The following is a 14,169-nucleotide window of genomic DNA, read 5'->3' on the forward strand; positions in this document are numbered from 1 at the left end:
AACTCTCATGGAAGGAAAGATGAAAGGAGGAGCCTTTCACTGGTGAAAGCAAAAGTATAAAGAGAACAGGGAACAGTTATTCCTGCTATTTGGGAAGACTAGAATGAGAATTAAGTGACTGAACCACAGCAGGAAATACTTGATAGGTATCTGTGAGGATGGCTGGGTTGACAATGAGCAGCCAATGCAAGTGGTAGGGTCAGTGTGCACTGTCACATTCAATAACTGTGATTTAGAAATAAACAAATCAATCCACCACAGCTGCTGGGGATTTGATTCACAGCACTGCTGGATGGCTGTTTCAGGTCGCCCTGGGTAAAGATGAGTAAACCTGACCTGAAAATATTGGTGTGTATATGTTTGTGGGATTGCTGATGTATCATCCCACTGCCCTCTAGCTAAACTACCTTCCAGTTTTCTGACCCACACAAGTATTCAGCAGCCAGAATTCAGGATCTCTGGGCACAAATTCCATGCAACTGGGACAAAGAAACACCTCCACTTAAATTTGTGTTTTCCCTCTGGACGGAAGAAGTTGTTTCAAAATTAGTGAAGCTGAATCATCCAATTCATCTACTACAGCAGCCAGTAGGACACAGGCACCCGACCTACCCTAGGTACCTAAAATCCATATCCAGGGTAAAGGATGTGAAGGTCCAGAATCACTACATAAAGAGCACAAAAATAGAAGGATATATGCAAAAAATGAAAACTTTTTTTTCTTGCTTTTGTTTCTTTGACACTCTTTTTGCTTGTTTGTTTTGGTTTGGGTTTTTTTGGTTTTAGTTTTGGGGGGCTGTTTGTTTGTTTGGGTTTGGGGGTTGGTTGGTTTTGGTTTTGTTTTTTTCTTTTTAGCCCTTGAAGTCCCAATCCCAGGTGATGGGATGCCTGATGATCTCTTTACTCGGGCTGTACTTTGAGGATGTTTTCATGATGCACCTTTGAGTGGTCCAGTTGCCTCAGTGGGTCTGGAGCTGGACCCCTGGTGGGGACAGGCTGTGGGGAGAAGCAGCAATGTCGCAAACTCCTCTTTCTTCCTCTTGTGTAACATGCTAGTGGAAACATCAACTTCCTGCACAACAGCTGCCTGGTTCAAAGCACTGAGATCTGACTGACTGACAGGGCAGCTTTTGGCAGGCTTACAAATATCTGTTCCTAGCTCCATGTGGATCAGCTGAAGTAGATCTGTGTCCAAATCTGGTTCAGGAGCTGTGGGATAGACTGCAAAGCCCATGACGCTTAAAGCAAAGCCATAGGCTATGAGAAAGGGCAGGAATGGTTGACCTCAGTTCTACCAGGATCATAAAAAAAAATCCTTTATAAAATTTGATATATTTAATCCATTGAGATAACAACAGCAAAATGAAGAAAATTATTTCTGATGTGGGCATTCTTCAGTCTTTCTGGAAAAGATACTTAAACATAGCCATGACACAGCTTGGAGGTTTTCTGTCTCCCTCTGGGAACAGAGGAACATTCATGGGATGCTGAAAAAAGCTAGAAGCCTCACACTGGAGCACATTCCCAAATATAAGGACACCCAGTACAGATGCAAACTTAACCAAAGGTGCACAGTGCTGTCAGGGCCAGTGTTTATTGTTTTTATGATTGTATTTTTAAGCAGTCATTCTTTTGATCCATACTAACTGCTGGTCAGGGAAAGAAAAATAAAGCTTACACAGAAAATAACAAAATTTTCTGGCTGGAGGCCAAAACTTCACAAGAGAATACTGAAGCCTAATATGTTTTGTTTAACGTCTTTGTTTCTGATAGATGTTGACTGAATTCAGGAGGATGACGGCACTTTGAACAAAACCAGCTGGGGAAGTCAGTTTGCTAATTATTAACCCTCTAGGGAGGAGACTGAGTTGGAAATGTGCATTCCAAACATTCTGGGAAAATACAAAACCTAATGTAGATCTCTTTGGAAAAGAAATACTTTACACTGTGGTTTGTATTTTTAGCAGGAAGGGAGGAGACAGCTTGTGATATATGACTGAATTTCTCAAGATGGGTAATAATTCAGTCTTAGATTTCTTTTCTCCCTCTAGTGGGATTCAACAGTCCTGAGACTGAAGTAAATCTAACATTAAGAAATTACTGTAGGGAATGAGGAGAGGTTGTACATTTATTGTGATAGAAATCATAGGGGAGGGGGGAAAATGCTGTTATCAGCCTCTCAACCATTTTTCAACAAGAAAAAGGGGGATTTTCAAAACTGTTAGGCAGGAAAACGTGTCAAACTTCATACAGTGCCTTACAAAATATTATTCAGAAGCTACTGTGATAAATATTCAGATACTCAAATGTAAAAATAAAAATCCCAAGAAGTAAGGAAAAAAGTACAATAGTCTTAAACAGTAGGCTCTGCTGTGACATATTTGTGTCTCCTTCTACCCAGATCCTCTAATCCTTCCTCCATGACGTGGCCAGAGAGATGGTTGTATAGAAAGTACAGGGGTTTTCTTCCTCCATTTCAGGAGTTTTAGGAGTAAAAGAAGAGTTAGACATGAGCACTACACCAAAATTCAGTGCAGTTCAGTGTTTAACTAGTGCCAGTCTTTGCTAAAATTGTAGCATGAAATAGAAACAGAAAAAAGGGAATAAGGAAGGTGGGGGGTGGTATCCCGGTAGAAAAACCAAAACAACCAAAGATCAAAGACGAAAAGAAATTTAGGAACAATTTGCACAATTTGCTTAACATTGGAGCTATTTTCCTGCTTGACACATTGGTTGCAGCACAGAGACATCGGCTGTTACAAGTAAGTGCCAAAATAGATGTAGCAGAATGCATTATTGTTTAAAACAAATAGGTCATATGGGATGCTGAACTGATTTTTGTTTTCCTCCCTATAGTTCAGTGTGATGCCATTAGGTGCCAGATTGTTAAAGAAATACCTTAGTGTTAGGCAAGTTTTTAAAGTTAAACTGCTTGACAATTAGTTTAACATCAGAACCATGTGATTTTTTTGCCTTTTTAATGTTGCAGGTGGTATTACATGCCTAGGTAAAGTGCTATCCAGTAGAGAATGTGGTAGATAGCAAAGTACCTTCTAAACTTGTTCATACTCTGACTATATGCAACTCTCTTTAGTTGCTTTGATATAACTCGTGTGTGTATGTGTGTACTGACAGCTGTTGCAAACGAGGAACTGGAGTAATTTTGGAGAGTGCCATTTCCAGAGTGCTGCAATAGCCCACTGTCCCTCCGAGGGCTGATTTAAAATTGCAACTGGTTATGTAAAACGAACACTTAGAGTATTTTTTACAGAAACCTAATTAAATTAATGTATCCCAGAGTGACCACAAATGAGAGTCCTAGTTTGTTACCACACACTTCAAGATTAGAGGGAAAATCCTGTATTTGTACAAGAATTAATGCAAAAGGGACCCAACCCTAATGGAGTGTCAGTTGTATGAGATGCCTTCAGTTGTGGGTCCTGCTGCTTTCATCCTGCTTGTGTGAGAGTAAGAACAGCCTCCAGCCAAGCAAAGAAACCTAGCAGGTGGAATATTCAGGGTGTTTGGGCATTCTTTGCTATTTCTTTGCTTGGGTAGGTACAATACTAGTAAGTAGTCAAATTACATGAGAGATTAGTCATTGAGTCCATGAAGAAACCAAATTTTATTTCTCTGTTTCATAGAAAACTGGGCTAAGTGAAAGGAAAATTGTGCCTTTTACTGTTGTGCTGTTTGGTGGCAGGTACAGGCAAAAGAATTTGGCCAATGCAGGGAGTTGGGCAGCAGGTCCAGGCTTTGTTTCCTGGCTTCACCATCACTGTGTCATCTTGGCCAACTCACCTGGTTTTTTTGTTTTGAGTTTTCCACATGTAAAATGGAGAAAAACCCTTATTCTTTGGCAATGTTCTTTTGAGAAAGATTGTCAAGTACCATGCAAGCTGCAAAAACCAACACCTTGTTACTAAGGGGAAACCCCTTCGGAGGAAGAGTGTGAAGTTCCTCATTCCATCATTTTCCAGGCTGCCTCCAAGGTGAGACAGATACATATTTTTTCAGAAAATCATTGGTAAAATTTAATTTTCAAAGGTTTTTTTCCCTACTAAACTTAAAGTAACTTTTGTTCTAAATTCAGGATAATAGCAGTAACAGAAAGGGGCTAAACTGGTGGTATAAAGAAATTAATAATTTAAATCTATTTTTCAGTTACGTGTTGGGTTAAAAATCTGAGACTATCATCCCGAACTTTTTTTCGTGTTCCTATGGTGTTAAATTACAGCATTAGCAATCTTTCAAAATCCATGATATTGTTTATAAAAATAAACTAATTGAAGGCAAAATGATCTCTAGCACTATTTGTGTTCGCTCATATTTTATTTTCATGTCCAATCCTTGTGTTGGAACTTGCTTTGTTAGAATAAGAAAATATACTCTGACTTGGAATCTCCACTAACCTTTGCTTTTAAAGTGAAGACCCTTGGCTTCCCTTTGGCTCTTTCCTAATTTGCCATTCCTGTCACGTTCTCTCTGGCAGGGCTTGTGGTTATAAAAGTGTGTGGGAGTAAAGGTTAAAGATAAATACTAGGTTTAACAAATATGGTTATTCTTGCCAAAAGGATTCACCTCTGAAATTAGTGTTTGGTTTGTCCTATTTTTAAGGTCTGATCTCAATTGCATTCCATATTTGTGCCTGAGTTAAAGTTAAAATCAGTATACTCAATATACTCAATATACTTTTAGCACTCGTCTCTCTGAAGATTTCCGGTTGTCAACCCAAGGGCTAGGTTTGTAAAGAGAACATAGTCCAGATGCTGGACTTTATACCAAGAAGTAAATATTCAACAGTTCACAATAAGGACATGAGTAAGACTGTGCTCCACTAGTAGGAGTACTTTTTTTGTGGGGAAACAGAATAGGGACACATAAATTTCACTTTGTACTCTAGTAAATATTTCAGTGCTTCGAATGAAGTGCATCAGCTCCAAAAATAACCCCACTGAGCACTTGCCTAAATTCATAGTTATTGAATTAATCTGGATCAATGTGGATTCAGATTCAGAAAAAGGGACTTTTTTTTTTTTTTTTTTTTTTGAGTTTTTTTGAGTTTTTTTGAGTTTTTAATAGCAAATATGCTCAAATGGTTGTGCATCTTTTAAAAAGGAAACAACAGCATTTTCTCTTTCACTTTCTGGGAACTTTCCTAGGGCACCAGTTCACTGGCAGTTTAGAGAACAGTGAGGAGCTGAATAGCTCTGCACTCTCTGGATTTCTGCATGTGTATTGGCAGAAAAAGGGAGACTAGAGAAAATATGAGCCTGCTGCTGAGTGGGGTTGTGGTAACACAGGATGCAGACAAGTCAGAGATATTCAATGCCTTCCTCACCTCTCTGTATTAGTAGGATTTGTTTTCAAAAATTCCAGGCCCCTGAGACCAGTGGGAGCTTCTGGAGCAATGCAGGCTTACCCTCAGTAGAGTACATCAAAACATTTAAATCAACTGGACACAAACAAGTCCATGGGACCCAGTGGGCTGCATCCACAAGTGTGAGGGAGCTAGCAGATGTCACTGCAAGGCCAGTCTCACATATCTTTGAAAGGTCACAGTGATCAGAGGACTAGAAATTCAATGCAGATGCCATATCTTGCTTCAAGGAGAAGAGGATGTGGAGAACTACAGGCCTATCAGCCTTGTCTTAATACCCAGAGAAGTGTTGGAGCAAATCATTCTGGAAGGTATTTCAAAATATATTAAGGACATGGAGATGACTGGGAATCATCAATATGGATATATGAAGGGGGAAATTTTGCCTGATCAACCTGATAGCCTTCTGTGATTGAATGGCTAGCTTGGTAGATGAGGAGAGAACAGAGGATGTTAATTGTCTTAACTTCAGAAAGGCTTTCATCACTGGCAGTATCCTCATTACCCAACTGCTGGCTAGATAAGTAGATAGTGAAGTAGATTGAAAACAGGCTGAAATGCCAGGTTCAAGAGATTATAATCAGTGGTGCAAAATCCAGCTGGAGGCCAGTCACTAATAGTGTACTCTTTGAGGTCAATACTGGGGCCAATACTGTTGCACGCCCTCATTAATGATCCTGGATGATAGAACCAGTGCACCCTCAGCAAGTTTGCAGACACTTGAAGACTGGGAGGAGTGGCTGATACACCAGATGGTAATGCTGCCATTCAGAGGGATCTTGGCAAGCTGGACAGATCAGTTGAGAGGAACCTCATGGAATTTAATGAAGGGAAATGCCAAATCCTGCACCTGTTCAGTAATGTCCCCACACACATTACCAGGGGCTGAGGACCAACTGGCTGGGAAATAGCTTTACAGAAAAGTATCTGGGGGCCCTGGTGAACACCAGCTTGAACACGTGCCAGCAATGTGCTGCGTCCTTGTGAAACAGCTGGCCAACAGTATCCTGGGCTGCATTAGGAGCATTGCCAGTAGGTTGAGGGAGGTGATAATTTCCCCCTACTTTGCATTAAGACACATCTGGAGTGCTAGATCTAGTTCTGGAGCTCCCAATGTAGGAAAAATATAGTTTCACTGGACTGAATCCAGTGAAGAGCCACAAAGATGATTATGGGAGTGGAGTGTTTGTCATATGAGGAGTGGCTGAGAGCTGGAGGAGAGAAGCCTAAGGGAGATCTTATCAATGTATCTAAATATCTAAGGTTAGGGAGAGTAAAGAATATGAAGCGAGACTCTTCTCAATTCCATTCAGTGAAGGAACAAGAGGCAATAGGCACAAAGTGATCCATAATATATTATTTTTAAACAAAAGAAAAAAGGTTAAGTTTTTTTACCATCAGAGAGATGTCCAGAGACATTGTGAAGTCTTCATCCATGGAGATATTCAAAATGCAAGTAGAACCAGCTCAGGGCAATCTGCTCTAGTTGATTCTGCTCTAAGCAAGAGGGTGCACTAAAGGATCTCTACAATCCTGTGATTCTTTGACTTAGGTACTTTAATTCATCTCAACATCCATCTGAGTATTTCTTCCAAATTCACTGTTTATGAAGAGATTTCTGATGCTTCCAAAGTTTTGCATGCTGATGGGACTTAAATTGTGGGCCACAGGTTCCTGCTGGGGCATTTAAATACTGCCTATGATAGATCCAGCCCAGTTTATTCTGCATGGCCAAACTGTTCCAGTTTGAAATACAAACAAACCTTTAGAAACTTATGGACTTCATAGAATGAAGAGCCACTGCTTAATAGAATATTTATAAAAATAGATTATTTTGTCCTATGGGCATATTATTGCCTCCAAAAAAAGAACAAAAAATGTAGATGCATTTGTTAAAGTAAGAGACTATTTAGGTAAGCATCAATTAAATAGACCAGAAACTGGAAATCTACACACACTTCATTACTACAACCTCTTGTTTGGTTTTTGGTTGTTTTGTAGTTTCGTGAGGTTTTTTGTAATTTTGTGATTTATTTGGGTATATTGAGAATTAAGACATATATAAATCAAAGACTGATAATAGTACTGTCTAGGTATTTTACTGAATATACTGTGTTACTATATTTTTTTTCTCTTTTTAACATTTAAAAATATAAATAGAGTTACTCATGCAGCATTGTAAAGTATGTCTTCCAGAAGCTATTATAAAGAGTAGTGTTACTCCTTGACAGCCTCAGGAAAGGAAAGAGACTGGGCTTTGCTTTTTCAAAGCCAGGAGCAGGTTCAGCTTGGACACAACTAATGATCTCTACAATGGAAATATGTCACACACAGAGGTGATCTCTGAAGTGACCAAATCCCGAAGCCTTTATAGCTTAAAATCTACTCCAGAGTTTTGCCTAGAGGCTTATTACTGGTTAGTCTGTGTGCAGAGCACTGCAGATCTGAGTCACAAGGGATCTGTGCTGCTCTGTGCTATCTTCATCTTTCTCTCTCTCCCTCGTGCGTTCTGTGTCAAGCACATGAAACCAGCTCACCAGCAGTACCTGTGCAGTGATGACAGCCTGATAGCAACAACCTCACAGTCTCTCCCTGATTCACCCATCCCGTCAAGCACAGATAGAAGTCCTATAAACTCATTTATATGCACTGTCCACCCACAAACTTTATCTCAAGTTGTGTGAGTGTTGAGTCACAGACAGGTAGTTCTTGTACAAGTCCCAGCTTCATGTAAGCTGTGGGTAATAAAAGCTATTTCAGTCTCACAGAAATAATGACTAAGGTACAAATAATTTCCTTACAACAAAGACCCCTTAAATCAATAGAAAAATGCAAAAAGCAAATTCTTGTAAGGAGGACCTGCTGATTTGTTCACTCAGCAAGAGTTTTCATCCAGATCAAGAAATAACCAGTGGACCATATCAACTAGATCACTCTTGTCTGCGTGCTTGCAGACCTCATCAAAAACCTGTCTAGAGGCCTAGACAGTAAATACTACCTTTAGAGAAGATGCTTTGGGACTGCCCAAATACTTCATGTTTATCCAAGGTGCACATGAATTCTGTCCTGTATTGCAGTTTCTACTGCTTTGCCTGTTACTGATGTTAGGCTTGCCCGCCTATATTTTCCATCATGTCACCTCAGTTACCCCTTGGAATCTTTTTTAGAGATTGGTGTCATGTTGCCACTTTCCAGACCCCAGGCACATAGAAAGTATTAAGAGAAAGGTAAGTCCATTATTAGGCTCTTGCTCAGTGCTCAATACTGTCTTAAAAAACTCAGATATATGCAGATTTGTTACTCTGCCTGGTTTGGTTTATAACCTTTCCCAGTTAGCACACTTTCAGGAAGGGTCTTTGCTGATTCTCAAAAAGAAGGGTTCAGGTATGGAGATCATCAGCTTATTTCAGTGAACATATGCAAATAGGTAATTTAGGTTCTCAGGAAACATTTTGGCCTCTCCTCTTTTTTACTCTGCAATTGTCCTTTGATTTGTCAGACTACAGGGGGCTTCTGGGTCCTGACATACCTAAGGCAAGATTTAATATTAGTCTGGATTTGTTTTGTGAGTTGCTGCTCACAGTTTTTATTGTTCTTTCCCTGTGCTTTCTGTTAACATGTTGGTTTATGATCCTTTTTGTGGTTTTGCATTTGGAGAAGACTTACACTTCTGATTTCTAGCAATCTACCCTGTGGTGAGGTTATTGTGCCCCACTTCCTTTTGCCAGTTCTGAAGACTTTAGTAGATGGCATACACTGATGTTGTGCTGTGCACCCTTCAGGAAGTTCAGCTCCACCATAAGAATCTGCTGTTCCTAGCAGCTACCTTTTGTTTCCTCTTCACAAACTTTCTCATTGCTGTGTCTCTCTCCCTCTCAAAAGTGGGTGCAGCTGCTGTGTATGCTTGGCCTCTGTCAGGCCTCTGGGAATTCTGAAGGCAAACACAGGAGCAGAAACCATGAGCTGAAGATGTAGGTCAAGATCTTGCACATAAATGAGGACCAAATGAGGGGCTGCATCTATTCTGTGGCTTCCCTGTCCCACTACTCTGTGAAGCAGTATTGATGGAGCCTAATGCAGTCTGTGTTACATAACAACGCTGCAGTGTCCAGACAACATGGAGGTTACCTGCAGTACAGTGCTGGTAATATTTCCCACCCTCTTTGCCCATCTGATCATTCTCAGCATGCTCTCTCTGTCCTTCTGGTCAGGCAGGTAAGCAGCAGAGTCAGGAACTACAACTGCTTAATGCTGACATTGTGGTGCACTGGCATTCTGTACCACCTTCTGGGTTCCTATTTTGTTTACTTGATCTAAGATCTCATTAATAAATTTCATTATCCCATTACCAGCAGAGGTGACCCTTACCTTTTCTGTGTATTTTGTCTTCTGGTACTAAAATGTCCTGCATGTTTGTAGCATGTCATTGCCTTTGTCTAAGAAGAGACATTTGATTTTCCTCCACTAATTCATTGGATGTTTAGCATTGTAATAGAGGTATGTGTTGTTCCGATGTTTGTTTCCTCCTTCATTTCCTATTTGAAAAGTTTTTTATTTGTTTTCTTATTTTTTGTTATTTTATTTGGTTTTATAATTGTTTTATTTATATTCTTATTTTTGCTCTCTGGCCTCTCCTGCACTCAGAATGTCAATTTCCCAACCTTTGCTGATGGCATATTGAACTGTGAGTTCCCCACTCCTGCTGCTACTCAGTTTATATCTTAATTAATCATAACCTTTAAACTCCAGCAGTTTAGACCTCAGCGAGTCCACTGTTTCTGTAGAGACTCTTTTTATCCCAGAAGTACTCCCAAGCTCAGATCAATCTGGAATTTTGCCCTTTAAACCAATCTGTCATCTAGTTGTTGAAAGTTTGGTCCTTCTTGGTCAAACATAAGGCAGTGGGGGCATTTTAGAGATTGTTATTAGTCAGGGATGAATTTTGTCTCCAAAACATGTGAGATCCAAAACTGCATGTTCTTCCCCAGCATTAAAGAACAACAACAACAACAACAACAACAACAACAACAAAAACCAAACAAATAAAAAACCCGAACCAAGCAAACAAACCCAAACCAAACAAAACAAAACAAAACAAAAAAAACAACCCAAAAAATATCCCAAAAATGAAAACACCTTTAAAATTAAAAGCTTTTCTACCTGAATTTATTTTTTATTTGCTTAAAAACCATTTTCCAAAATAAAACTGATTTTCTTTTAAATCATTCCTTCAAATGATGTTTTCTGCAACAAATGTAATGTGGTAAAAATATAATCTTATTTGCCAGTTCCCACAATTGTAATTTGAGTAATAATCTCACACTGACACAGTGACAAGGGAGAACAGCTTTTGAGGAGATTGAGCATATAAACTCTGCCAGAAGACCTACTAAACCAAGGCACACTTTCTGTTGAAAATGCACAGTACAGATGTCAGAGACCCTTTTTTAAAGTGCTACAGAAGGGTATAATTTACCACTTCACAATTTCAAGCAGTTGTCTCAATGTTAAAGTACTGCTTATATTATTTTGTCATTGTTCCAGAAGCACACAGAGATCCTAGCAGGAGTCAAAGCCAAACCAACACCCAGAGAAAGATATTCCTTGCTATCAAGAAACATGCAATGTGCATGTGTCCGTACTCCTTTCTTTGTCTTATTTCCCAAACCTGTTCCTGGTATTTCAGTGGCTGAATATGAATGTTTGGAAATGCATCAGGGCAGAGCTGGGGGCAGCACTACAGAAGTTGCCACTGTCACATTTGAACAAAAAAGAAGGTTGATATTAGAAAAAAGGTCTGTAATTCCTTTTATTATTTCTGAAAGTTAGCCACCACATGCAGTAGAAGAAACAGAGCAGTCTCTAAAATGCTAAAATAACATCTAGATATTTATTATGAATGGTGACACTTAAAGAGGATCAAATGTAAGGGTCTCTAGCAATAATAAACCCTTCAAGCGCAATAAAAGCCTCAAAACTCTGGAACTCATGCCAAAGATTCATACAGAGATTGTAGAAGAGATGTAAGAAATACATATGAACTCCGCTGAGAGAACATTTGATTCCATCTTAAGTTTACTGTGCAATACGACAGTTTCACAATGTGCTGAAAGGTTAGGCCACTGCAACTGGAAACAGGAAATCTATAGCAACAACAGAGAAAAGCCATCTTTATGTTCCCTTTTTCCTAAAAGCAAAACATTCTTTGATGTTTAAAAATAATTAAGTCCTCAATATACATTTAATAAAAAAAAGACAGCAAATAAAGTCAGTGTCCATGAAGAAAAAAACATCCAGATGGAGTTAATGCAAAGCTAAATTGAAGTTACTGCTTAAAGACCTCTCTAGATACAGTCTCTCTTTATTCAAAGCAGTTGCTGGGTGCTTGTCACCTTCCCTTTGCATTTTAGTGACTTTTTTCATAGCCATACTGGGGATCAACTTCATCAAACTGAACTTGTGTATCTGTCAAAAAAGAATAATTTGGCTTTTAGCTGCATTTATGGTAAAAGTTGCAATTGTCCAACTTTCTTCTCCATTAAACTATCTTTAATGTCCAGGGCTGGTATTTTAGATGATTAGCAGGCACTTTACTCAAACCAGAGCCATGTTCTAATATTAAATTTAGCAGCAGTCTAGGTAGCACTGAAATCTTTGTCTGCTGGCTACTTTGTGGGTACCATCACTTTCTTGGGAGAGTTCTCTCCCTCAGGAAATAACTGCTCCTGTAGTTCTTGTAAGCCTTCAAGTGGCTGTTGGCTTTGGTTTGGTTGATTTTTTTTTTTCTGTAAGGACTTACGTATTATAAACACCCATGTTGCAAGGTTAAAAATGTAATAAATAACTAGTGGTCCCTGTTCAGATGTTGCAGTTTCAAAGTCATTGCTGGAGGAAGCAGAGAAAAGCAGAAGTTGCCATCTCCAGAATTTCTTCCTACTCTCATGAGGTGCTGTAGATAGCAAATCCATTTCCACCATTCCCTTTGTGCTCACTGGCACATGTGGATGCACTCAACTCAGCCAGAAAAACTGGATTACAATGTGTTGAATGTAAAAGGAGGAAGGTTGCTCATGCAAAGCATCTATTTCATGTGGTGAGCACAGAGGTGGGGTGGAGATTTATAGATAGACAGGTGTTGACACTTTCTACAGGCATCTCTATTGTTAAAAACATATGGGCATAAGGGAAAAAAAAGTATCCATTGATAAGCAACAAAGACTCCTGCTAGAAATACAAGGCTCTTAGTCATGATGTTGGCACCTTGAAAGGCTTTTTGTTTGGAAAGGCAAAGTAATCTTCTTGTAAGCAAAAGGCTGCTGTGCATTACTGTGAGCTCTGTGGTTGGGTCCTCCTGTATCTGAAATTCTGTATTTGGTTATCTCTACAGGCACGGTTGAAATTTGCTCAGCCATTAGCTCTGCTTTGAAGTGAGCTGTAGGTATTTGTGAGGACATTAATGCTTGTGACTTGCAACAGAGAAACTGCTCACCGATTATGCTGAGTAATGGCTGCTGTGCAGCTCACATTAAATGCAGAAGGATAAATAAATCATTAATAAAGGATAAATCCTGTAAGAAGCAGGCTTTGGCATTGTTACAACTTTGATAAGCTTTAATTATTTGTATTAAAGCTTATCAACATGACATACACCAAATCTCATTTTATCCTGCATGTTCTTTCAAAACTTTTGGTTGGTTGGTGGGCTCACCAGGGCAGTATATTTTGTATCTGCTCCTACATTAATGTATAACAGAATTTAAGTATAGGACACATACATGAACCCAAAGCTGAAACTTACAGTCACCAATGCAATTTTTTATATTCTTGGGCATTCTTTAATTTTTGACCCAGGATCAGGGTTTGAGTCTGTATTATCAGAAATGATATTTTATATAAATGAACAAACAAAAAAGGAGCTGAAATCAGAAATGTGTATCTGAAAGCATATGTTACGTATATTAAGATACCTTAGAGAACCTCCCCTCTATTAATACATATATTTGCTGATATATGTGTGGTAAGTAGGATGTTGGTAATTTCAGAATTGCTGGTACATGTTCAGTAAATATGAGCTGCATGTTATTAGTTTCAAAGTGAAACTCTACTATTAGCTGTTCCCAAACTGGGACAGTCAGCACATTAATAATAACACACATTTGGAAAGATTGATAGGAACACAGGGTTCACACCTGCTTCTTGTTTTATTTAAAAAGAGACACACCATCCCACCGCCTATTTAATTTTAGTTTAAATAGCTTGCTTTTGTATCAGACTCACCAGTAGGGAATCTCTCTTCCCATTTTCTGTGTGAAGACTTTAAAGCTTTGCTCTTCCTGAAAATGAGTTATTTCTGGTAACACAGATTTGATTTTGCTACATCTATAGACTCCTCTCCTTCTGAACCTGATTTCTGATTTTTCAAACAGCTCCTGCCTTGGCAGCCATGTGTTGCTCTGCAGTTTCCAGCAGGAGTGAACATTTGTTAACTTGCAGGTGTTTGTTTTTGTCCACTGCGTTTCCACTCAATTCCCAGCCTGGCATACCCTCAAATCCTGTGCCCCCAGGTGTGCACATTCCTACATGATGGGCACACTGGAAGCATATAAAACAGACTGCACATTGCATTTCCCATCTTTATGTAAATTTAGTATATTTCTCCCTGAACAATGGCTCTTCCAAGTCTAATAAAAATAGATTTTCCTTTAAAAAAATGCTTTTTTTCCTGTGACTTTGCAAGTCTTTTTTTTAAACAGCTGGAGCCTGATCCTGTCCAGGTAAGCATTGAATCA

Source organism: Zosterops lateralis (assembly GCF_965231275.1).
Source record: "Zosterops lateralis genome assembly, chromosome: 7".
NCBI classification, from domain to species: Eukaryota; Metazoa; Chordata; class Aves; order Passeriformes; family Zosteropidae; genus Zosterops; species Zosterops lateralis.